The 25,297-nt window shown below is 41.1% G+C and overlaps 1 long non-coding RNA gene across 2 annotated transcripts in view; it reads right to left on the bottom strand.

Moving 5' to 3' along the window:
* Positions 1 to 1,377: 1,377 nt before the first annotated feature.
* Positions 1,378 to 25,297, bottom strand: part of LOC108350944 (uncharacterized) — a 29,508-nt gene continuing 5,588 nt past the window's right edge. Inside the window, exons 1-4 of one of the 2 annotated variants that reach the window (XR_015620184.1) lie at positions 15,205 to 15,428; positions 10,906 to 11,231; positions 8,980 to 9,126; positions 1,378 to 3,677 (exon numbers count right to left, since the gene is read on the bottom strand). This is a non-coding gene — a long non-coding RNA (uncharacterized LOC108350944). Of the gene's footprint in view, positions 3,678 to 8,979; positions 9,127 to 10,905; positions 11,232 to 15,204; positions 15,429 to 25,297 lie in introns of those variants that run through there. The other variant, XR_015620185.1, reaches the window with a different exon arrangement.

The raw sequence follows: 25,297 nt of genomic DNA, 5'->3' as shown, positions 1-25,297 counted from the left end.
GCCCTTGACATGGGAGGTAATTGAGATCTGGAGAAGTTAAGGCCATCTTGCAAATTTGTTCCCCAGCCAGGAAGGGTCACAAGGTCTGGGCTCCTTGGAGAAGGGAGAGTTCCCTGTTCCCCGGTGTTCTAAATTTAAGCTCATCTACTCTTGGTAGCCCAGTACAACTTCCCTCCTTCAAAGTTTGTCAAGAAGGGAATAGCTTCCTCCTTTTCATTAGGAAAAAAAATGATTTTCTCTTGCTGTCAGCTTCATTCTGACATAGATCAGGAGTGGAAAAGTGTGTGCTATGGAATAGAGTCATTAGTGAATCCATCTCGTTTTTTGTTTCATTTGACAGCAACACATTAAATTAATCCCTGTCCAAAAGAATCACATTAAGGGAGCTGTCAATGCTAATCCCCAGCTCATTGTTGTCGGGGTTGACTTTAATAGGTCGCGCTGACATTTGTTTCTTCCAAAAGACAAGAGACATGTCGGTGACTTCATCCAGACCGGAGAACGTTCCCTTCAGAAAGTAGAGGGAGCGCAAGTTTTGCAGACGGGGATTCTTTGGACTTCTGGCTTTAGGGTTCCAGCCATTGCTGGGAATGTTGGTTCTCCTTTAGCCCTTTGAGCGGAGATGCTTCTAACAATGAAAGGGAGTGCAGGATCTCTCCCACCAGGAAAACAAAACAAAGCAGCAACCCATTGAAGGAATAAAACTTGGACGTTGTTATTGTTTGTGTACTTCCGGTCTTAAACACCACCCTTCTCTAGAATTAGACTTGATTGTGCTCTAGCTAGAGTTAAGATAAATTAGAAAAAAAGGTTGAGAAAGGACGGATTACATAACCAAGGAAAGACAAAGGACCAGAAGCAGGGCTGAGAAAACTAGAAAAAAATGTATCAGTCAAGGCTCTGCTGAGGGTGCTGAGAAAGAGAAACATCTTGGCCAGTCTTGGCAGGAATTCAGACAGTGAGAATATAGGAAGCGCAGACATTAGAGAAAATACATTACGCCAATATGAAAACACCCCTTTAGACGACATTCATAAACTATGACTATAAAATGTCCATGTTCTCTCTCCTCTTGCCCCCACCCCCACACAGTGATGTGGATCACCCCGCTCTGTGCTTATGACATTTATGAATTCCAGATCTCAGGGTTATATATCAGCTTTTGTTTGGGCAACTAAGAAAAAAGCAGAGGGTGGATTCAACCTTGAATCATTTAACCTGTTTTTTTTTTTTTTTCAAATAGGCTTCCCATTTTTATTTTCATAGATATTTGGAAAGATTTTTTTGAGAATAGAATGGGAGCTAAAAATTGAGAAGTGGCCATCCATTATTTACCAGGCTTATAGTAATGATTAGTAGACAGGCACTAGACAAAGTGGTCGTACATGTCTTTACTCTAGTAGAAACATGTTTTTTCGTATCGCAAGGTGACATTACATTTTAAATCCTTTTTATCAGGTACAAACTCACCTTTGCCTGATCCCTCATCCCTGGGGGAGGGGGAAAAATCTGTATTTTCAAGTAAACTTAGTGTAGTTGTGCCTCTTTTTATGGTTTTAAGCACTTTACTTTTACTATATCATTGTCTTATTATTTTATATTATTATAGTTTCAGTTTCCATTTGTTCTTTTGCAGGGGTCGGGGGAGATAATAGCTTTCATTTTATACATATTAGGTGCAAATTTGAAGACATGATAACACAAATCATATTGGCAAGGGCAAAGCATGTGTATTTATTTGGTATAATTATAAGTGACATAGGAAATAGACAGCTGAAGAAAACAGTCTAGTGTTTTTCCTTGTTTTGTTTCTGTTTTGTTTTTGAGGATGGGTCTCACCTCACAGCTCAGGCTGACTTCCAGCTTATGATCATCTTCAGTTTCCTGTGTGCTTCTCCTAGGCCTGGTTTAATTTGAATGTTTTAAAGCCAGGAAACGTGAGGAAGAGTGTTCATTTGTGGGAAAATTCGATAGGACAAACGGAATGTGAGGACAAGGCAATAAACTGGAGAGCACACCAAGATCTGTTTGTATTTCTCTCACCTTTGGTGATGTGGGTTCTTTTCTCTGAGTGTAGGAAAGGCACCCCGTGTGTGAGTGTTATGACCTGTGTCAAGGAATGTTGGGAAGTCCTTCCTAAGTTCTGGGAGGGGAAGGTAGGGGAGGGCTAAAGAAAGTTTTCTGTTTATAGGAAAGCTTGGGAGAAACAAAAACACACTGTCATTTTAAAATATACCCAGGCTCTGTATTTTGTGATAGCAAGTCCTGAACCCTATCTGGAAACTTCTACCTTCAAAGTAACAATTCTGTCTTTAAAAGACACGGTTTGACTATGTAGCTTAGGCTGGCTTCAAATTCACAATCTTCCGTTCTCCGTGTTCAGAGTTCTAGCATGCCAGGTGTGTACCGCCATGCCCAGCTTGAAGTCAAAGCTTTTGCAACCTCCACAAAACACACCTTCACGGTTATCTGTTGAAGCCTATTCCATTTATTTTAATGATCGAACAGATGAGTTTTATTCAGAAAATGGGCTAAGGGTTTTGTAGTCCTAACAGAAAATCTTAATAGGATCAGCTTTTTTTTTTTTTAAAAAGGACTGTGCATGTCCTCAGACTCTGACGAATGTCAGGGGTCTATAACCTAAGTCTCTAAGCCCTTAGGTTGTATGGTGCCAGTGAACTAAGACCCAGCTGACATTTAGAAATTGGTGGACTAGTGCAGATATGAATAGAATGTTAAAGCTCCAGGAACTCCAAAGACAGCATGTATGTATGTATGTATGTATGTATGTATGTATGTATGTATGTATATATGTATGTATGTATGTTTGTATGTATGTATGTACATGTGAGTGTGTATGCAGTAGTTTACATGCACATGCGGGTAGCTGTATATGAAGGCAAAAGGTTAATGTCTGGTATCTACCTTGATTATTTCCTATTTTGGGCTTTTGACTGAACCTGGATCTAAACAGATTTAGCTAGTTTTGGCCTCGGGGTAAGCCTCAGGTAACCTGTGTCTGTTTCCCTGGCACATGCTATAGTCCCGGCACTATACATGGATGTTGAGAATCCAGACTCAAATGTTCATACGTAATTCTGTACATCCTCATATGTAATTCGGTACTTTACTCTTTGAGCCATCTTCCCGCCCCTATACATTTTCCCCTACTGATTTCAAGTCCATTGGAAAGACTGACAACTGTGGCTCACACTCAGATGACATCTGTGTAACTTTGGTAGGAAGCTTCCTGCGCTTGCCCGGATACCAAAGTTGCGGAAGGCATTAATAAACAGTAAATTCCTTTCAGGGGATGGGAGCACTGGGTTATGGGGAGATAAGAAACCAGAAGGCCGGGCTCCACCAATAATTAATAATGTCTCATGAGGTGGTCTACTGTTTTTGGATTCCAAATCTCCTTGTTCAATTTCTTGCTGGAGTGAATTCCAGACAAAAAAAGAACAATCTTTAATTTGGTACTTCGTCACTTCAATGTCCTGCGCTGAGGCAGTTAAGATTGCATATTCTTGTGAAAATACGTGCATTCATAATCAGTCAGATAACAGTGCTCTCCAGGGTTCCTGAGTGGGAAAGCAAGAGATCGCATATTCAGATATGTGGCTTCAAAGCCACAGCACGGTCTGAGAGGCTCCCATTCTTCATTTTCAGTCTTTATCCTTAGGATTGAAAGGAAAAACAACACTGAGGACATTTCTAATTAAATACATAATAAAATTAAGCCCATACCTACAAGGTAAGGGTTTATGGGGAGAGAGTTTTTATATTTTATGTGACCGGCTAAACTGACAGACATTTTTATACAGTGACAGCGTAAGTGGAGTATGCCTTTGATTAAGGCTTAATTGCTAATTCTTGTCTTGCCTCTTGTGCTTGTGCCCTGTCTACCATTCTCTGTGTTAAGATACTCAGAGACCATAGAGGAACTGGAGAGAAGTCACGCTGTATTGAGCATAGTCTTTCCTTCCAGGGCACTCTTCCCTTGTCTGAAACACCCCTCTACCCTGCACCTGCACTGGATTCGTTTGCCTTTCTCCAGTACAAAGCTCAGGACCTTTGCATTTCTGAACACTCCCATTTCATTTAAGAGTTTGCTTTGCTAATGCGACTGAATGCAGGAACTTAGACCACTGGGCCACCCTTCCTTTCCTCCGGAGAGACAACCTCTGCCTTGCAGTCTCACTTAGAGGCCGCAGCCTCTTTCCCCTGACTTGCTGCTGTAGGGTTTCCACAGTGGTGAATTCAGCCGGGCCTCCTTACCCTTGATGCTCCTGTTAGGGGCTTGCTTTGGAAAATTCAGGCCTGCTTCCCTCTCTCCTCTGCTTAAACATCTTCATCAGCTCAAGAGAAAGAGCGTTCCTCTGAGCAGAGTAAAATTTATGTTGTCCCGTGTCCCGGGCTCCTCTATAGCTTTATCAGTTGCTTTCTGGACATAGATATTTATGTGGGGCTCCTTGGCTCCGTGTGTGTGTGTGTGTGTGTGTGTGTGTGTGTGGTGTTTTGTGTGTGTGTGCTGTGTGTGTGTGTGCTGTGCGTGTGTTTTGTTTGCGTGTTGTGTGGTGTGTGGTGTGTTTTGAGTGTGTGTGTGTGTTTATGTGTGTGGTGTTTTGTGTGTGTGTGTGTTTATGTGTGTGGTGTTTTGTGTGTGTGTGGTGTTTTGTTTGTGTGTGCTGTGTGTGTGTGTGTGCTGTGTGTGTGTTTTGTTTGCGTGGTGTGTGGTGTGTGGTGTGTTTTGAGTGTGTGTGTGTGTTTATGTGTGTGGTGTTTTGTGTGTGTGTGTGTTTATGTGTGTGGTGTTTTGTGTGTGTGTGCTGTGTGTGTGTTTTGTTTGCGTGGTGTGTGGTGTGTGGTGTGTTTTGAGTGTGTGTGTGTGTGTTTATGTGTGTGGTGTTTTGTGTGTGTGTGCTGTGTGTGTGTTTTGTTTGCGTGGTGTGTGGTGTGTTTTGAGTGTGTGTGTGTGTGTGTGTGTGTGTGTGTGTGGTGTGGTGTGTTTTGAGTGTGTGTGTCACTGAATGCATGTGAAGCTCAGAGGACAACTTGTAGGAGCTAGGACTCTCCTTCTACCACACGGGTGCTGGGGATTGGATTCAGGGATGTCAGGTTTAGCAGCAGGTCCATCTTGCTGATTCATCTTGCCAGGCTCCACATTATTTATACATATGGGTATTTATGCCTATTTTTCCCACTTAGACAGTAAACCCCCTGAGAGTAGGGACATTTAAAAACTTTATGTCAAGATTCTGTACAATCGTGTGGTTGATTGACATAGATATATGATAACAAGCCCCATTTTCAATGTACCCCTTCAAACAAAGGACTTAAGTTCTGGACTGGGTTGCTGTAATAGCAGATGGCGAAGGACAAGGTTTTTTCCCCCTGTAATTTTTTTTTTAATTTAAGATTTTTCAGGAATCAATCCTTTGAGGTACAGGAAAAGCTATTTTAAAGATGTTTTCCAGTTCTGGATCTCATGGGGTGATATTTTCAGAGTCTTCGAACATCTCTGAATTTTATACCATGCTTTTGCTTAGAGCCCAGACAGCATGGCTGGGCAATTGCTTCTCGGACAGCATCGGCTTCTTTGCACAGATCTTCACATAGGTGCTGATAGCCCTGGAACAACACTGTCTCAGCGAACTGGCGAAGCATCTGCCTCCTTGTGGAAGTATTCACGGTGGGACACTTTGCTCCGCGAATAATTGTGTTATCCTTCAAATATTGTCTCTAATAATCCACTGCCTTGGATGCTCTCTGTGTTGGCATTTCTGATCGAATGACACTTAACAAACATTCAATAAAGACTTCTTTTCTGCGGTGGGTATTAAAGAGGATGCTGTCATATCATAGCTGAGACCTCACTATAGGAAAATCGAAGGGACAGATCACTGCTATTATCTCTCCTCCAATTAATTCTACCTTCTGAAATACTTAGGTCATTAGATTCTTTGTCTCCTTTAATCTTGAACTTACACACTCTCATTCTTCCTCCTCTTTCCGTGTATTACATTACTGAACCTCCTCATATCTAACTACGACAAACCAGGGCAGGGAAACTATTATTTTGAAATTGCCATCCTCACTGCCTGGCATCTGTCCTGGCACTGCCTGGACAGTTAACTTAGAGAACATTAGTTTGCCCAAACCGAAGCCTGTTTTAGGCAAAGCTTCTAGACGAATCATTAGATAGGGAATACAACTTCCCCACTCTCTCTGGCAAATGGATCAGAGTTAGAGGCTCTCTTTGTTTAAGGCCTTAATATATTCAACTGTGGTTTGAGGTGATGCTCTTTTAATGTTAAATGTAATTATAATACGGTAGAGGAACGGTCTATGCATGTTTCTGGGAAGACAAATGTGGGGTACTTAGCCGATTCCAGGCTTATTGTAAAGTTTATTTCTCCCTTGTGAAAATGTTGTCAGTTCTAGTAAAACATATGCATACGACCCTCTGGGGACTTTATGAGCATAAATACAGGTTAAATAGTCAGAATGCTGGTGCTTTAAAACGTAAGTGGGTATCAAGGCTTGGAAACAAAAGGATCCTCCTGGTTTCAAAGGCAGCCAGTTGTGTTCCATTATTCAGAGGTGTATCATAGAAAACACCACACTCTCTTCAAACAGAAGGGGCTCCGTCAACCGTGCTCATAATCCAAAGCAAAAAAAAAAATCAGAAAAAAGCAATTATTTCCCTCTGTGATTGCTTTCACATTTTCTTCTTCTCCACAGGATCCTTTCTTGGTTTTATTTTGTTGCTTTTTGGCTCATTGTAAAAATCAAGTAACTACAATAGGATTAATTTTTAAGTTGAAAACTTGCATATCTACTGAGAAAAGTCTCTATTTTTCAAAATTGTGAATGATGTTCATGCCACCAACCTACTTTTAATGTACTAGTATTGACTGTGACATGGGCTTCAAAAATGGCATGCACTTGACTCCATTTTGTTAGTTTTGTCAATTGATGACTTCACCTTTTGGAGACTGGAGTGCAGCTCAGTGGGACAGCACTTGTCCAGTGTGCCCAAGATCTTGGGTTGATGCCTACCATTGTTTATAAAAAGCATTGAGATTAATTTAAAGATGGCCATAAATATAGTAGCATGGCAATCGAATTAGAAAAACTTTTGTGTGGTGAGAAAGAGATGAGAAATTAGAGTGATTCTCCTTTGATGTATTTAATCTTTAAACATTTCTGTCATCTTCCAGAAGCTATTTCTGGCTTTACATACTATAAAATATTTAGCAGTGAACTCAGTGAAGGTGTTATTACTTCTCAGACTCAATATTGTCACTCTGTAGCACCACGTTGTGATGGAGAAGGGGTGCAGCTCTGTTTCCTCTTCTCCCACCCGAAGAGTTAATATTTGTTGAGAAGCGACTGTTGACTAGGCTTGGGTAAGAACACACCTAGCTTCTTTGGGAATCTTGACTTAATAGAGCAGGGAGCCTTAGGAAGATTTAAGAAGCTCCCTCACTCTCTACTTCTGCCCCTTTCTTTCCTGACCCTAAGACTAGAAGGCAGGAGACTAGCAATCAAGGCAAGTCAGGAGAAGGTGCGCCCTGCAGAGAGCTTCTCATGCATCCGCAGCAAGAACAGACAGCATTAACAGCTTGCCACGAGCTTGTTAACGTGTGCTCTACGTATGCTGAAAATAGATCAGGGTGTGTTATTTTATCCTGAGCTGGTGGCATTTTGTAAGACTTTTAAGTTTCAGCTATAAAGCCCCCAAATATTTGTTCCCATATATTTTCCACGTATTTTCACAAACCCTGTGTTTCCTATGATCTCAGAGGCCAAATTCATTCTCCCAATTTTTATAGAACTAAGTGATTTACATCAGAGTTAGAATGGCTGCATGCTTTGTTGTTTAAGGCTAGATTCATCCGAGAATATTTATAATCACCCACGACATGAGATATAAAATGAGAAACTAGGAGTTATGATCACCATGACTTATCAAAAGTAGAAATTAAGATTACCAGATGGTTGAGGCATTAACATTACTTTACTTGCTCTGTTAGACTTCCACCATTTTCACCCAGGAAAACGTTAAGTTGGCAATTCTATTTTTAGCCAACTGTTTAAAGATTTATTTTGTTTTTAGTTACCCATATGAGTATGTCTTCATGGGGCATGTGCTTGTGAGTGCTCATAGAGGCCAGAAGAGGAGGTCACACCCCCTGGCACTGTAGTTACAGGTGGTTCTGAGCTGCCTGACACTCGTACTGGGACCTGAACTTGGGTCTTCTGGAAGAGCATTAAGTGTCTTAACTTCTCCATCTGCACTAGCTATATTCAGACAGACAGACAGACAGACAGACAGACAGATTTAATTTTATGTGTATAACTGTTTGCCTGCATTCACATATGTATGTGCATACACCCACGTGTGCGTCTGGTGCCTGAAGAAGTCGGAATAAATAGGGTCAGATGCTCTGGACCTGGAGTTACAGGAGGCTGTGAATCACCATCCGGGTGCTGGGAATTATAGGTCCTCAAGACCTCCTACAAGAGCAGCCAGTGATCTTAACCACTGAGCTACCTCTCCAGCTCAAATAGCTACCATTTTTAAATTATTATGTGCCAGATATTCAGAGCACTGTATTTTTGGAACATGGTTAGCCCTTTGTGATGGTAGACTTACCATTTATAAAGATAAGGAAATGGGAACCAAAGAGGTAATATTTCTTGTCTATGAGAGAACTAGTAGATACGAGAGCTGGGATTTGGACCTCAGTACTTTCGCTTTAATGCCCAAGACTTAGCAGCTACCTTAGCCTGCCTTTCATGTCTCTAGCATTGGTGATGTCTTGGCTAGTTTAATGTCTACTGGATACCAGCTAGAGTCATTTGGGAAGAAAGAAACTCAATTGAGAAAAGCCCCCATGAGCTTGACCTGTTGGAAAGCCTGTGGTGGTGCATTTTCACTGATGGTTATTCATGAGGGAGGGCCCGACTCACTGTGGGTGGTGCCACCCCTGGGCTGGTGATCCTGGGTCCAGTAGGAAAGCAGGCTGAGCAGAACACAGGGAGCAGGGCAGTTGCTCTCTCCAGGTTCCTGCCTTATTTGAGTTTCTGCCTGTCCTTCCCTCAGTGATGAACGGTTACCTGGAAGTGTAAGCAGAAACAAACCCTTTCCTCCTCAAGCTGCTTTTGGTTATGGTGCTTTATGACAGCACTAGAAACCCTGGCTAAGATAGACGGTCCTTGAGTCAGCTCTCAGATGGTGGTGATATTTAAGGGACTGTGCAAAGCACAAAGGTTTGCAATGGGGTTGTGCAGTAAACAACAACTCTTTGGTATCAGAGATCAGAAGCTGAAGACACTACAGTTGTGGACAACCATTTATGTGCCTTACATACGGAGCTATGAGAGTAGGGCAATGATCAAGTCGTGATTGAAAGGGAACACGTGGGTGTAGTAGCATCCTCTACCTGAGTGAGGAGTAGGGTAGGGGACGCCGTTTGCTGAACACAGATCCGACCTGCGTATGATCTACACGTAACCATGGCTCCAGCTTTTTTTTTTAAAGTAAAATAATTCATCAGATGCACAGAAAATAAAGGGATGGAAGGAGTTATGGCTCTCAGGGAAGGACAGACGGAGAGAGTTTATGATTAATGCCCTGAGGCTAGGCATAGTTTTTCAACCCTGGCTACTGCTGAACTGCTGGCGATCTCAGCAGAAGCCCGCTAGGCTAGAGCTATGCTGAGAAATCACAGAAACTCCCTTGATGTCCAGCTGTCTGCCGCTTTGGGGAATTACCAGACTAACGATCTCGTGAGACACTTCCAAATGCTGTCATGTATGAATTGTGTTGATACTTTCGATAGTTTTTCATCCTTAACTTTGTGTATGTGTGTGTGTGTGTGTGTGTGTGTGTGTGTGTGTTCATGTATCTGTGTGTGTGTGTGTGTGTGTCCATATGTAGAAGTCACAGGGCAACTGGCTGGAGTTGGTTATTTCCTTTCATAACATGGGTCTGCGAAGGTTGTCAGGATTGGTGACAAGTGCCCCTACCCAAGAAGCCATTTTGGTGCATCCTGCATCCTGCATATACTTAAAAGTCCTTTCAAGCATTGCACCTAAGTTTTTCTTTAACAACAGAAGAGGACACTCTTCACTGATAATTTACTCATTGGATCCCAGCTGCATTCTGTTCATTAAACCTGTCCAGCCTGACAATGTTGGTAAACTTTATCTAGGACCTCTGTAACTAAATCATGGTACCATGAGGAGCTGATAGGAAGGGATTGGTTCCAGCCTTCAAAGCACGAGGGTAGGAACACAGAGCAAACTGAAGAAATGATCGGTACATTAAGACAACTCAAACGGCCAGGACCTAGAGAGATTTCTTACTGTAATTCTCAGTTGTAACTAAGAAGTACTTTTCAGTATATATTTTATCTTATATTTTTTCTATCATGTATTTTGGATTAAAATAATAGAATCAAAAAGAAAAACACAATGAATTTAGAGAGTGAATATCCTATAATTTTGGAGTAAGTGCAAAATGTGTATTTATTTTCCGTAAGTGTTAATTTTATTTTAAATTTGAAATTAGCTAATTTCCTTGCCTCTTCACTTGGGTCATCTTCCATGCCTTTGCTCAAGGTCACTTTGCTTTCACTAATAAATTGGAATTCGGCTTCCCTGTCCTTCAGCCTGAGTTTCTTTTAGTGTTTTTGTATTTTGTTAACATTAAGATGGCAGAGGTACCTGTACTGTAATAAGTACGTAGCAAGTATAGCTCACATAGCAGTGAAACCAATGCTAAATGATAAAGGCGAGATTTAATAAAGAAGAAACTTGTTTCCTAATAAAAGAGCACACTTGCGTGATGCACACAAAAAGCAGCAAGCTGCAAAAATAGTTCTAAATCCTTACCTTGTTTCACGAATTTTTGATAGATCAGTTCACCTCAATGACAGAACCTCCAAATACATAACAGGGGAAATACTGTGTCTTCTGAGGCAGGGGCAAGGTTGGGCGTCTTTGATTGTCGTTTCCACCAAATCAGGACTTGAAGGTCCCTCTTGACTGGCATACTGTCTCATTTTGGTGAGAAGCACGTTACTCAAGCCCTCACAGTGGCGGCACGAAGCGGACCATCTTTAAGTATGATATGTTCTCTTTCTGGTTTTGGCTTTAATTCTACTCTTCTAGACACACGGTGAATTCATTTTCTGTGTTTTCCAGTCACGACAAAATTCCTGTTGGAAATACATCACATCATAAAAGGATAACCTTTCTGAGAACCACTTACACATTTACCTCAAAGTCCTGCCCCATCCCAGTAGTCAATTGCTTTTAATTTTTTTTAACACCTTTAATTTGCTGGCATTACACACAGTAAAGCCCAAATAAAGGGCATGAACACAGAGGGAGGACTGTGCATGCACTTGCCCAGCTGCTTGCTGTGCTGTGTATTTATATTTCTCAGACATGGTGAAGACAGATATTCATTTCAGGTTAGGGAAGCAAGTGTGAAGGAAGAACCAGAATTGCCTATTCTTGAAATAACATTTTCCCTGGATTAAATGTTTAACATACACTTCCAGAATAGGTGCGTTTCGCCATCAGCATATGCAAGATATAACCATCAGTACAAAGAGTCGGTGCTTTTTAACGTTGGCAAGTAGCCCTTAAATCTGTTTGGCAAAAGTCTGTTTGCTGTACTCTATTTGAATTTTTCCTGTCCTACGAAACAAACCCAGTGCCTGTCCTTTGTTAGTTATTAGACGGCATCTGTTCTAACCTCACAGGTACAGGGGTCAAGCCAAAGAAGTTACTTTTAAACGGAAATATTCCTGGAGATTAATATTGACACTTGTTTTGCGGCTCTCGTTACGTTTTCCTTTTAACCATTAGAGGGCACATTCGTTCAAGAGAAATTACACACGAAGCAGAGAAATAAGACAGGAATAGGCTCAGAAGAGGTAGAATTCTTATTTTTAATTTAGCGAAGCTTATTTTCATGCATTTCGTCGGCATTTGCACTGTAAGTTATCAGGATTCCTGATAACTTCGAAAACGAATCCTAAGTGTATATAGTTTCATGTAAAAAAAAAATAGCTCTTTCGTGTTTAGTGGCAGGGGCTGCTCCTAGGTGGAGAGCCATGCTGGCCTGGTTGAATTCGACCAGAGGTTGACTGTGATGTGACAAGGGAGGACACAATAAATCACAGCATTTGAAGACCATCCTGAGTTCAAAGGTGCGCATGATTAGGTTATTATGGAGCAAGGGAATGCGGGTCCTCAGACTTACAGTCAGTTAAAACAAACAAACAAACCGGCACCTACGTGTGAATGGAGGAGTTCAGTAACCTAGCTGTGGCTGCAAGTATTTATAACCTTTAAAATCTGGTACAAATTACAGAGAGGACAATAGATGGCCCCAGAGTGAACACAGCCTTTATTTCACCAGAAAGCCTTGACTGAGGTCATAAACTGTGAGAGGGCAGGCAGCTCAAGTGGCTTATGAATGACTGCCCCATCTCAGAATGAGTTCATTTGTTTTCTGTCCTCGGCAAACTCTTATTATTTCTAATGTTCAATTCTTTGCTCTAAAGGCTGCAGGTTCTTAATCTGTAAAAGCTGAAATGGATACTAGCTAGTGTTCAACAATAATACTTTCACTGTGTCGCGTCAAAGGAAACCTTCCAGTGATTAATTCACTAATTTATTTAATAAAATTTATTGAGCACCCACCAAGTTTCACATTCTGAACTGAGTTCTAGGAAATGAAGACAAATATATTATTCTTGGCTTGAGAATACACTTTTTATTGCCGTGTGATTTATAGAGGGATAAATCAGCAAATAACAGTAGTATACAATAACTTTATATATTAGTGGAGAACAGGAAGGAGATTTATCAAACCTATTAGAAAAATATCTCACATATTTTTAAGGGAACTGAGAGGCTAGGAAAAGGATTATTATATACCATCTTCGTCTTCGACCGCAAAACTGCCCTCTTCTTTTTCTTTGGGAGTCAATTATATAATAAATTTGGTAATTAGTAGCATAAAACATGGTAATTATGTAATTAAAACCAAAATATTTACTTGCTATAGCAGATACTTTTCTGCATCTTAATTCTGCTCCTTTCAGGCTAATAATGCTCTATAGGAATTTCCGTGTGACTTTTACATCTGGAGGTAGCGAATGAGTGTGTGCAAAGGGAGCTCAGAATTAGGCTTCAATTATGATCTGAATGATGATTTGAGTCTGAGCATGAGTTGTCAACAGACTGTGAGCTGGGAGGAAGAGATAAGGACCGTGGTAGGATACAAAGTGTATCTGCGTCACTTACTTTTAAGCATCTTTTGTTTAAAAAGAAGTAATTAACGGTAGGAATTAATTGGTTCAGATCCTTGATTTTAGAGTCATCGCTTGTTTGGAAAGAGGAAGCCTGTTCAAAATTACTACAAAACATGCAACAGCAGCAACCTTTCAGGAGAAGGTGGGAAACCGAATTGAAAAGCCGGCATTTGAAGGGTTTGCTTATCACCCTAATTGATAGCAGATGAGACTGAACAAGGAAAGTCAGAATAAAGAGACAGATGCGGCCAGATGTCACAGGGAGGTGTGAGCCCCTCCAAGGGCGATGCTATTAGGTTTTAGGGTCAGCCTGGTCAGAATTCACTGTCACAAATCAGTCATGAAGTCAACACATATACATACAGTACTAAAATGGTTTAAGGTATCCATAAAACTAAAAGGAAAAAAAATGTAGCCTGGGCATATTACAAGATAGAGCTCACACAGTCCGGGATTGTAAGAAAAATAATATATATAAGGATGGCAAAAAATCAGAAAGGTTGTCCAGCACAGGCTATCAGGGTTAGTTTTAGGCACTAGGAGTAGGGAGATTTTCATTTTCTTCAATCTGAGTGAATTCAATCTGAGTGTGTAACAAAGGATATATTTGTATCCACTCAACATGGTATTTATCAGAAAACCTTTCATATTACCTTAGAAGATACAATGTATTCTTGCTGACACTTAATTGACTCCGACATATATTTATTCCCATTTATTCGTGTTTTCTGCTGTTATGTTTACACATTCCCTGAGTGCATTGATGTTCGGCAAGATATAACACAGTCAGTAATCAGTTTATCTCATGAGGGGAACTGGTGGGTTTAGAGACAGAAGCACAGACTGATTGAACAATGGATCCGAACTTAGCTTTGCACTTACAGAAGTGAGTCTTTAAGTTAATGTGAAGGATTATGGACAGGATGTGATCTGGCCATATAAAAAGGAGGAAAGGAATGCAGATTAGAGTCCATCCGGAGTGTGCAACGGCCGTGAAGACTGAGAGACTGTTGGTACTGCCTGGTCAGCCTGGCAGAACAGAAGGTGTGGCTTCGTTAGAAGAAGAGAGTAGAAACTCGCACAGCATCCTGGCTCTGTCTCCTTAGAAGGCTGTGTTCCAGTGAGGAGAGAGCTTGGCCTGTTGATCTGCTTAAGGGGGTTTTAGTTCCCTATTTTCATTTAAGAGACTAGCCTTTGGCAGAGGCAGTCTGGGGCTCAGACATCACATCAGCGGCAGCAGCTCAACCGCACTTAGAAAAATTGAATGAGGTGGGTGGATTTTGGTGGCGATTTCCCATTGCTAGGAAGGGCAAAAACGCCTCTAAACTGATCACTTGTAAAAACCCGGAAAAAAAAAACAAACCAAAAACCCCACACTCACGTACAGATATATGTGTATCATAAGCTCTCTGTGGCATCTCTATTCTGGGTCAAAGAGGGTCAAGCTGTAAAAGAAAAAAGATTGCTTTCCTGGTCAGGATTAGCAGTTAAACAAAGGCAAGCCTTCACTAGGTGTCACGAAGACATGCCATGAAATCAAAGTTAATGGAGGAGATCGTGCTCCTGGTAAGTCAGTGAGTTTCTGTCTCCATTTTCTGATTAAACCAAATACGTTAATAGGGGCTTTGTTTTCTTATTTATTTGCCGTTTTATAGATGTTCTTCATTCGGACATGTGGAAAACAGCTTTAATTACTTGTGAATGATTAATTTACCATTACAATTTTACTAATGGTAAGTAATTAATCAGTCTTTCTATTTTACTTGGAGGGTTGGTTCCCAATCTCTGACTCTGATTTTTTTTCTCTCCAAACCCAAATGAAAGTTTGTAAAGGAACCCTATTTTCAAATTATTCCTTCACCTGACAAAAGGAGCTTCTTGAGACAGAACGGTTTCTGATCAACAGTGAGACCGGACTTCCTGTGGCTCACGCTGATGTGTTCTACTTCAAATTATGCTGCAGAGTTTGGTGCATTCTATTGATCTTCTAGCATTGTTCTCAGTGATTTAGAAGTTAACTGTGCAGTGATCTTATGAGAGTGTGCTGGAGCCTCAAGTTAGCCCACAGTCCTCCGTGCAGCCCGTGGGCAGAGATCTTAGAAGTCCAGGTCACCGCACGCAGCACGCGGGAGAATGGCGTGCACCCACTCCAACGGCCAGCTCCTTCAGTTCCGCCTCCAAAGCTCTTCGTTCTGGAGCCTGCAGCTCACATCATAAATGCCTCTTCCCTCGTAAAGAGCTGAGAAGGGAATTATGCAGCGTGCGCTTACCTGAGAAACTAAAGATCATTAATTAGGAAGGTGCTGCTGGGTAACAGGAAATGTTTCATTAGAAAGGTTTCAAATCTAAGAAAGTAATTAATTTCTCTTTGGAAGGTGATCACGTTCTCTCTTCTGGTGCCCTTCACCACTGCAATTGAATGGTTCCAGGCGCCGCGGAGGGAATTCAACTCCTCTCTCATTAGCCCTCCTAATGTCTCCCTCTTTTCTGTTCCTTTTTTTTTTTTCATCTCTCATTTTGGCACGAGTGGTGCCTTCTAGGGATTTTTGCGGAGGGACGATATTTTAGTGAGAAGAAGTTAAGGAATGTTTTAAAAACGTCCTTCCTTTCTCGGTCTGTATTTTTCTCTCACCTCTCATCCATTTCCCTCCTTTTGAGTCTGTCCCCCCTTTTTTGAGAGCAGTTAAGGCAACACTTAACCTTAATTAATTACTGTAACCTTCAAAGTAGTGGAATTATAGATGTGAACGGCCACTCCTGAAGTAAGTAATGCTGTTTCCCTAATGTGCATCTACTATCCAGAGGCCTTCGAAAACAAAAAAAAAAAACAAAAGAAACAACCAACAACCGAAAACTCCATTTGTTAAAAGGAGTGTTTTTTTAATCTTGTTAAAAGGACACACATTAGGAGAATTAGACGCAACGCATGTGACCAATATATCTACGTCTATATGTCTGTGCACCAACACTTGTACGGATGAAAGAGAGCTTCCACTCTTACAAAACTAGTTAAATTCCAATCAAAGTAAGAGAAACAGGCTGGGGAGATGGACAGCTCAGCAGTTAAGATCATTCTCAGCACCCACGTGGTAGCTCCCAATTACCCATAACTCCAATTCCAGGGAATTTAAAGCTCTCTTCTGGCCTCTGCCAGGCACTCTGCAGGCACAGTGGTGCACAGACCTACATACATGTAGGCAAAACATCCATACATAAAATAAAATAATTCTAAAAATTACTAAAGACGAGAAAGGATATAGTTACACACTTTAGGAAGAAATTCAAGATGGATGTTAATAATAAGATAGATCAGTACTTGATAAGATTTCCAGAGGCTGTGTCATAGTCAATGGTGATTGACTATGAGTATGGACTTACGAATTCATATTTCTGTCAGCGAGTTAAGGTTCAGATTGCATTTGCTTTCATGTTCAAATTGCTCCAGATTGTCTCTTCAAGAATGTGTGTGTGTGTTTCTGTTTTACCTCTTTTATTTTTGACACTTCCATACCTGTAGATAGTCTCTCGTGATCACATCCACATGGCTACACCCTCTCTTATCCCCTCCCACCTCTTCGACCTCTGTGTATTTTCTCTTGTTCAGGTAGAATCTGTGTTCATAATTTTCACAACCACATCACACTCAGAAAACATCATGGCGTAGTTCTCTTCTCTGTCCTCTGGCTCTTACGCTGTTTCTGTGGCTACTTCCGTGCTGTTTCTCGGACTTTGGTGGGGGTGACGTTCTATTTAGGGCTGGGTTCACAAAAGTCACATATCCACAGCATTTTGACTAATTGCGAGCCTCTTCATTAAGCTTCTCCTAAGCAAAAGAAGCTTCTCCTTCTGCAGAAGAAGCTTGTCTATGGGTATGAGCATCAAGTCACAGAAGTTTTGAGTTCACGTCCATTTTGCAGAACAGTACTAGATAGCACCCCTTGTGGCTGTGACTTCCACAGCCATAGGCTTCTGACCATGTTTACACTACCTGGCATGTATTCCTTCCAGTGTGGGCTTCCTATCCAATCAGAATGCCGTTGCCTGTTCACATAGCAGTCTTGCTGCTATCACACGAGTGGGCATATCTTGCCTGGCAGGTTGACACTGTAGCCAGTACACAGGGTGGGTAAAACAGTTGATGGGTCTTCTCTCCCAGCAGTGCGCTGGCATCGTTAAGTCTGCCTCACACGTGGAGTCAGTATTGCTACAAAAACCACTGTCTCACTTAGCTGAGAATGGAATTTAGAAATGAAAACAGCTATTGTGTTAGGTAGTTTCCTTTGCTGTGATTAAACACCACGACCAAGATCACTTTTAGAAGGAAATGTTTCTTTGGGCTTAGAGTCCCAGAGGTATGCACGTCATAGCAGGGAGTCAGGGCAACAAGCAGCGGGCATGGCTGCCAGAGAAGAACACTGAGGGCTCACATCTTCAAACCCAAGCATAAAACAAAAGTGATTAACCTCTCAAAGCCCACCTCCAGTGACATACATGCTCCAACAGGGAAACACCTCCCTATGTGCCTCTAACAGCAGCAGCATCTGGGACCAAGTGTTCAAACATATACATCTGTGGGGACGTCTTGTTCTAAATGTGATGAGGCTCCTTTGGGAAAACCTGTGTGCATGTGCATGACCATATGTATGATAGGTACACACACACACACACACACACACACACACACACACACACACACACAATCATGAGCTCACGGCGATACCTTTCGTTCTAATCCACATTTACAAAGCACTGTATACTCCGTCCTCCATTACCGATCTGCAGGTTTCTTTTCTGCAGTGAGCCCTCTGGTTGCTGGCAGTGCCAACGCATCCGTCCAATTTGCTCCTCCCTTCAGAGTGCATAACACAGTTTCACGTGCCTTTATCACTATAAAGCAAACCCATGATGACAAGTCCGAGATTTATTTGCAATTCTGGAATTCCTTAGCTAGTACTTAAAAGTAGCTTTTGTTGATTCTTTATTTCTTCCACAGAGTGCATGTAGTTTACTTAAAATATAGTTTGGCTTACTTGTTTCTGTTTGTTCTTAGTCATGGATCTTGTGTCTCCTTCAATTTTGTTGACTTTGAACTTTTTTTTTTTTTTTTTTTAAGTTTGGGATTCTTTTTAATTGGTTATTTTATTTATTTACATTTCAAATCTACTCCAATTCCCAGTTAAACCCCCGTCCCATCTTCCTTCCTCCTCCCTTCTATGAGGGTGCTCCCCCACTCACCCACTCTCTCCTATCTCAGTACCCTAGCATTTCCCTACATTGGGTCATTAACTCTCCACAGTACTGAGGAGCTCCCCTCCCATTTACATTTATGCAGATAAGGTAATCCTCTGCTACATATGCAGCTGAAGCCATAGGTCTCTCCATGTGTACTCTTCGATTGGTGGTTTAGTCCCTGGGAGCTTTGGGATGTCTGGTTGCTTGGTGTTGTCCTTCCTATGGGGTTGCAAACCCCTTCAGCTCCCTCAGTCCTTTCTCTACCTCCTCCATTGGAGGCCCAGTATTTAATCCAATGGTTGGCTGAGAGCATCTGTCTCTGTATTTGTCAGGCTCTGGCAGAGCCTCTCAGGAGACATCTATATCAAGCTCCTGTCAGCATGCACTTCTTGGCATCCACAATAGTGTGTGGGTTTGGTGTCTGCAGATGGGATGGATCCCCAGGTAGGGCAGTCTCTGGATGGCCTTTCCTTCAGTCTCTGCTCCAGTCTTTGTCCCTATATTTTCTTTTGACAGAAGCAGTTCTGGATTAATATTTTTGAGATGGGTGGGCGGCCCCATCCCTCAACTGGGGGCCATGCCTATCCACTGGATTTGGTCTCTACAGGTTCTCTCTCCCCTTTGTTGGGTATTTAGGCTAATGTCATCCCTGTTGGGTCCTGGGAACCTCTTAGGTCCCTGGCATCTGGGACTTTCTAATGGCTTCCCCCAGTTCCCCACCCCTCACTGCTACACACCTCTGTTCAGTTTCCTGAGCCCAGTGAGTTTGGATTTTAAGATGTCTCGTGATCTTCTTTGTTGTTTGAAAGTGACACAGCACCTCTTCCCCACATTGTACAATCTCCGTATCTCACTTGGAGAAGTGCATGTGATCCCTTCAGTTACTTATTTTATGTCTCTTCAGCCATGTTAAGCCCATCTTATGGTATTATTATTCTTTTACAAGTTTATATACATACACAAACATACACACATATATACATATACACATATACATACACATATATACACACATGTATATATTCTGTTTTTAAAATTTATTGCCAGGAAGCTGGCAAGATACTTTCTTTTCTTTTTTTTTTTTATTTTTTATTTTTTTTTATTAACTTGAGTATTTCTTATATACATTTCGAGTGTTATTCCCTTTCCCGGTTTCCGGGCAAACATCCCCCTCCCCCCTCCCCTTCCTTATGGGTGTTCCCCTCCCAACCCTCCCACCATTGCCGCCCTCCCCCCATAGACTAGTTCACTGGGGGTTCAGTCTTAGCAGGACCCAGGGCTTCCCCTTCCATTGGTGCTCTTACTAGGATATTCATTGCTACCTATGGGGTCAGAGTCCAGGGTCAGTCCATGTATAGTCTTTAGGTAGTGGCTTAGTCCCTGGAAGCTCTGGTTGCTTGGCATTGTTGTACTTTTGGGGTCTCGAGCCCCTTCAAGCTCTTCCAGTTCTTTCTCTGATTCCTTCAATAGGGGACCTATTCTCAGTTCAGTGGTTTGCTGCTGGCATTCGCCTCTGTATTTGCTGTATTCTGGCTGTGTCTCTCAGGAGCGATCTACATCCGGCTCCTGTCGGTCTGCACTTCTTTGCTTCATCCATCTAGTCCAATTGGGTGGCTGTATATGTATGGGCCAAATGTGGGACAGGCTCTGAATGGGTGTTCCTTCAGTCTCTGTTTTGATCTTTGCCTCTCCCTTCCCTGCCAAGGGTATTCTTTTTCCTCATTTAAAGAAGGAGTGAAGCATTCACATTTTGATCATCCGTCTTGAGTTTCGTTTGTTCTAGGGATCTAGGGTAATTCAAGCATTTGGGCTAATAGCCACTTATCAATGAGTGCATACCATGTATGTCTTTCTGTGATTGGGTTAGTTCACTCAGGATGATATTTTCCAGTTCCAACCATTTGCCTACGAATTTCATAAACTCGTTGTTTTTGATAGCTGAGTAGTATTCCATTGTGTAGATGTACCACATTTTCTGTATCCATTCCTCTGTTGAAGGGCATCTGGGTTCTTTCCATTTTCTGGCTATTATAAATAAGGCTGCGATGAACATAGTGGAGCACGTGTCTCTTTTATATGTTGAGGCATCTTTTGGGTATATGCCCAAGAGAGGTATAGCTGGATCCTCAGGCAGTTCAATGTCCAATTTTCTGAGGAACCTCCAGACTGATTTCCAGAATGGTTTTACCAGTCTGCAATCCCACCAACAATGGAGGAGTGTTCCTCTTTCTCCACAACCTCGCCAGCATCTGCTGTCACCTGAGTTTTTGATCTTAGCCATTCTCACTGGTGTGAGGTGAAATCTCAGGGTTGTTTTGATTTGCATTTCCCTTATGACTAAAGATGTTGAACATTTCTTTAGGTGTTTCTCAGCCATTCGGCATTCCTCAGCTGTGAATTCTTTGTTTAGCTCTGAACCCCATTTTTTAATAGGGTTATTTGTTTCCCTGCGGTCTAACTTCTTGAGTTCTTTGTATATTTTGGATATAAGGCCTCTATCTGTTGTAGGGTTGGTAAAGATCTTTTCCCAATCTGTTGGTTGCCGTTTTGTCCTAACCACAGTGTCCTTTGCCTTACAGAAGCTTTGCAGTTTTATGAGATCCCATTTGTCAATTCTTGATCTTAGAGCATAAGCCATTGGTGTTTTGTTCAGGAAATTTTTTCCAGTGCCCATGTGTTCCAGATGCTTCCCTAGTTTTTCTTCTATTAGTTTGAGTGTGTCTGGTTTGATGTGGAGGTCCTTGATCCACTTCGACTTAAGCTTTGTACAGGGTGATAAGCCTGGATCGATCTGCATTCTTCTACATGTTGCCCTCCAGTTGAACCAGCACCATTTGCTGAAAATGCTATCTTTTTTCCATTGGATGGTTTTGGCTCCTTTGTCAAAAATCAAGTGACCATAGGTGTGTGGGTTCATTTCTGGGTCTTCAATTCTATTCCATTGGTCTATCTGTCTGTCTCTGTACCAATACCATGCAGTTTTTATCACTATTGCTCTGTAATACTGCTTGAGTTCAGGGATAGTGATTCCCCCTGAAGTCCTTTTATTGTTGAGGATAGCTTTAGCTATCCTGGGTTTTTTGTTATTCCAGATGAATTTGCAAATTGTTCTGTCTAACTCTTTGAAGAATTGGATTGGTATTTTGATGGGGATTGCATTGAATCTGTAGATTGCTTTTGGTAAAATGGCCATTTTTACTATATTAATCCTGCCAATCCATGAGCATGGGAGATCTTTCCATCTTCTGAGGTCTTCTTCAATTTCTTTCTTCAGTGTCTTGAAGTTCTTATTGTACAGATCTTTTACTTGCTTGGTTAAAGTCACACCGAGGTACTTTATATTATTTGGGTCTATTATGAAGGGTGTCGTTTCCCTAATTTCTTTCTCGGCTTGTTTCTCTTTTGTATAGAGGAAGGCAACTGATTTATTTGAGTTAATTTTATACCCAGCCACTTTGCTGAAGTTGTTTATCAGCTTTAGTAGTTCTCTGGTGGAACTTTTGGGATCACTTAAATATACTATCATATCATCTGCAAATAGTGATATTTTGACCTCTTCTTTTCCGATCTGTATCCCTTTGATCTCCTTTTGTTGTCTGATTGCTCTGGCTAGAACTTCAAGAACTATATTGAATAAGTAGGGAGAGAGGGCAGCCTTGTCTAGTCCCTGATTTTAGTGGGATTGCTTCAAGTTTCTCTCCATTTAGTTTAATGTTAGCAACTGGTTTGCTGTATATGGCTTTTACTATGTTTAGGTATGGGCCTTGAATTCCTATTCTTTCCAGGACTTTTATCATGAAGGGGTGTTGAATTTTGTCAAATGCTTTCTCAGCATCTAATGAAATGATCATGTGGTTCTGTTCTTTCAGTTTGTTTATATAATGGATCACGTTGATGGTTTTCCGTATATTAAACCATCCCTGCATGCCTGGGATGAAGCCTACTTGATCATGGTGGATGATTGTTTTGATGTGCTCTTGAATTCGGTTTGCCAGAATTTTATTGAGTATTTTTGCGTCGATATTCATAAGGGAAATTGGTCTAAAGTTCTCTTTCTTTGTTGTGTCTTTGTGTGGTTTAAGTATAAGAGTAATTGTAGATTCGTAGAAGGAATTCGGTAGGGCTCCATCTGTTTCAATTTTGTGGAATAGTTTGGATAATATTGGTATGAGGTCTTCTATGAAGGTTTGATAGAATTCTGCACTAAACCCATCTGGACCTGGGCTCTTTTTGGTTGGGAGACCTTTAATGACTGCTTCTATTTCCTTAGGAGTTATGGGGTTGTTTAACTGGTTTATCTGTTCCTGATTTAACTTTGATACCTGGTATCTGTCTAGGAAATTGTCCATTTCCTGAAGATTTTCAAATTTTGTTGAATATAGGTTTTTATAGTAAGATCTGATGATTTTTTGAATTTCCTCTGAATCTGTAGTTATGTCTCCCTTTTCATTTCTGATTTTGTTAATTTGGACGCACTCTCTGTGTCCTCTCGTTAGTCTGGCTAAGGGTTTATCTATCTTGTTGATTTTCTCAAAGAACCAACTTTTGGTCCTGTTGATTCTTTCTATGGTCCTTTTTGTTTCTACTTGGTTGATTTCAGCTCTGAGTTTGATTATTTCCTGCCTTCTACTCCTCCTGGGTGTATTTGCTTCTTTTTGTTCTAGAGCTTTTAGGTGTGCTGTCAAGCTGCTGACATATGCTCTTTCCTGTTTCTTTCTGCAGGCACTCAGCGCTATGAGTTTTCCTCTTAGCACAGCTTTCATTGTGTCCCATAAGTTTGAGTATGTTGTATCTTCATTTTCATTAAATTCTAAAAAGTTTTTAATTTCTTTCTTTATTTCTTCCTTGACCAGGTTATCATTGAGTAGAGCATTGTTCAATTTCCACGTATATGTGGGCGTTCTTCCCTTATTGTTATTGAAGACCAGTTTTAGGCCGTGGTGGTCCGATAGCACGCATGGGATTATTTCTATCTTTCTGTACCTGTTGAGGCCCGTTTTTTGACCAATTATATGGTCAATTTTGGAGAAAGTACCATGAGGAGCTGAGAAGAAGGTATATCCTTTTGCTTTAGGATAGAATGTTCTATAAATATCCGTTAAGTCCATTTGGCTCATGACTTCTCTTAGTCTGTCGACATCACTGTTTAATTTCTGTTTCCATGATCTGTCCATTGATGAGAGTGGGGTGTTGAAATCTCCCACTATTATTGTGTGAGGTGCAATGTGTGTTTTGAGCTTTAGTAAGGTTTCTTTTACGTATGTAGGTGCCCTTGTATTTGGGGCATAGATATTTAGGATTGAGAGTTCATCTTGGTGGATTTTTCCTTTGATGAATATGAAGTGTCCTTCCTTATCTTTTTTGATGACTTTTAGTTGGAAATTGATTTTATTTGATATTAGAATGGCTACTCCAGCTTGCTTCTTCTGACCATTTGCTTGGAAAGTTGTTTTCCAGCCTTTCACTCTGAGGTAGTGTCTGTCTTTGTCTCTGAGGTGTGTTTCTTGTAGGCAGCAGAATGCAGGGTCCTCGTTGCCTATCCAGTTTGTTAATCTATGTCTTTTTATTGGGGAGTTGAGGCCATTGATATTGAGAGATATTAAGGAATAGTGATTATTGTTTCCCTTTATATTCATATTTGGATGTGAGGTTATGTTTGTGTGCTTTCATTCTCTTTGTTTTGTTGCCAAGACGATTAGTTTCTTGCTTCTTCTAGGGTATAGCTTGCCTCCTTATGTTGGGCTTTACCATTTATTATCCTTTGTAGTGCTGGATTTGTAGAAAGATATTGTGTAAATTTGGTTTTGTCATGGAATATCTTGGTTTCTCCATCAATGTTAATTGAGAGTTTTGCTGGATACAGTAACCTGGGCTGGCATTTGTGTTCTCTTAGGGTCTGTATGACATCAGTCCAGGATCTTCTGGCCTTCATAGTTTCTGGCGAGAAGTCTGGTGTGATTCTGATAGGTCTCCCTTTATATGTTACTTGACCTTTTTCCCTTACTGCTTTTAATATTCTTTCTTTATTTTGTGCGTTTGGTGTTTTGACAATTATGTGACGGGAGGTGTTTCTTTTCTGGTCCAATCTATTTGGAGTTCTGTAGGCTTCTTGTATGCCTATGGGTATCTCTTTTTTTAGGTTAGGGAAGTTTTCTTCTATGATTTTGTTGAAGATATTTACTGGTCCTTTGAGCTGGGAGTCTTCACTCTCTTCTATACCTATTATCCTTAGGTTTGATCTTCTCATTGAGTCCTGGATTTCCTGTATGTTTTGGACCAGTAGCTTTTTCTGCTTTACATTATCTTTGACAGTTGAGTCAATGATTTCTATGGAATCTTCTGCTCCTGAGATTCTCTCTTCCATCTCTTGTATTCTGTTGGTGAAGCTTGTATCTACAGCTCCTTGTCTCTTCTTTTGGTTTTCTATATCCAGGGTTGTTTCCATGTGTTCTTTCTTGATTGCTTCTATTTCCATTTTTAATTCCTTCATCTGTTTGATTGTGTTTTCCTGGAATTCTTTCAGGGATTTTTGCCATTCCTCTCTGTAGGCCTCTACTTGTTTATTAATGATTTCCTGTGTTTCCCTAAGTGTGTTCATGTCTTTCTTGAAGTCCTCCAGCATCATGATCAAATATGATTTTGAAACTAGATCTTGCTTTTCTGGTGTGTTTGGATATTCCATGTTTGTTTTGGCGGGAGAATTGGGCTCCGATGATGGCATG

This window comes from Rattus norvegicus, chromosome 5, assembly GCF_021556685.1.
Source record: "Rattus norvegicus strain SHRSP/BbbUtx chromosome 5, alternate assembly SHRSP_T2T, whole genome shotgun sequence".
Taxonomy (NCBI): Eukaryota; Metazoa; Chordata; class Mammalia; order Rodentia; family Muridae; genus Rattus; species Rattus norvegicus.
Note: the sequence above shows the minus strand (reverse complement) of the source record. Positions and strands in the feature narration are given on the sequence as shown.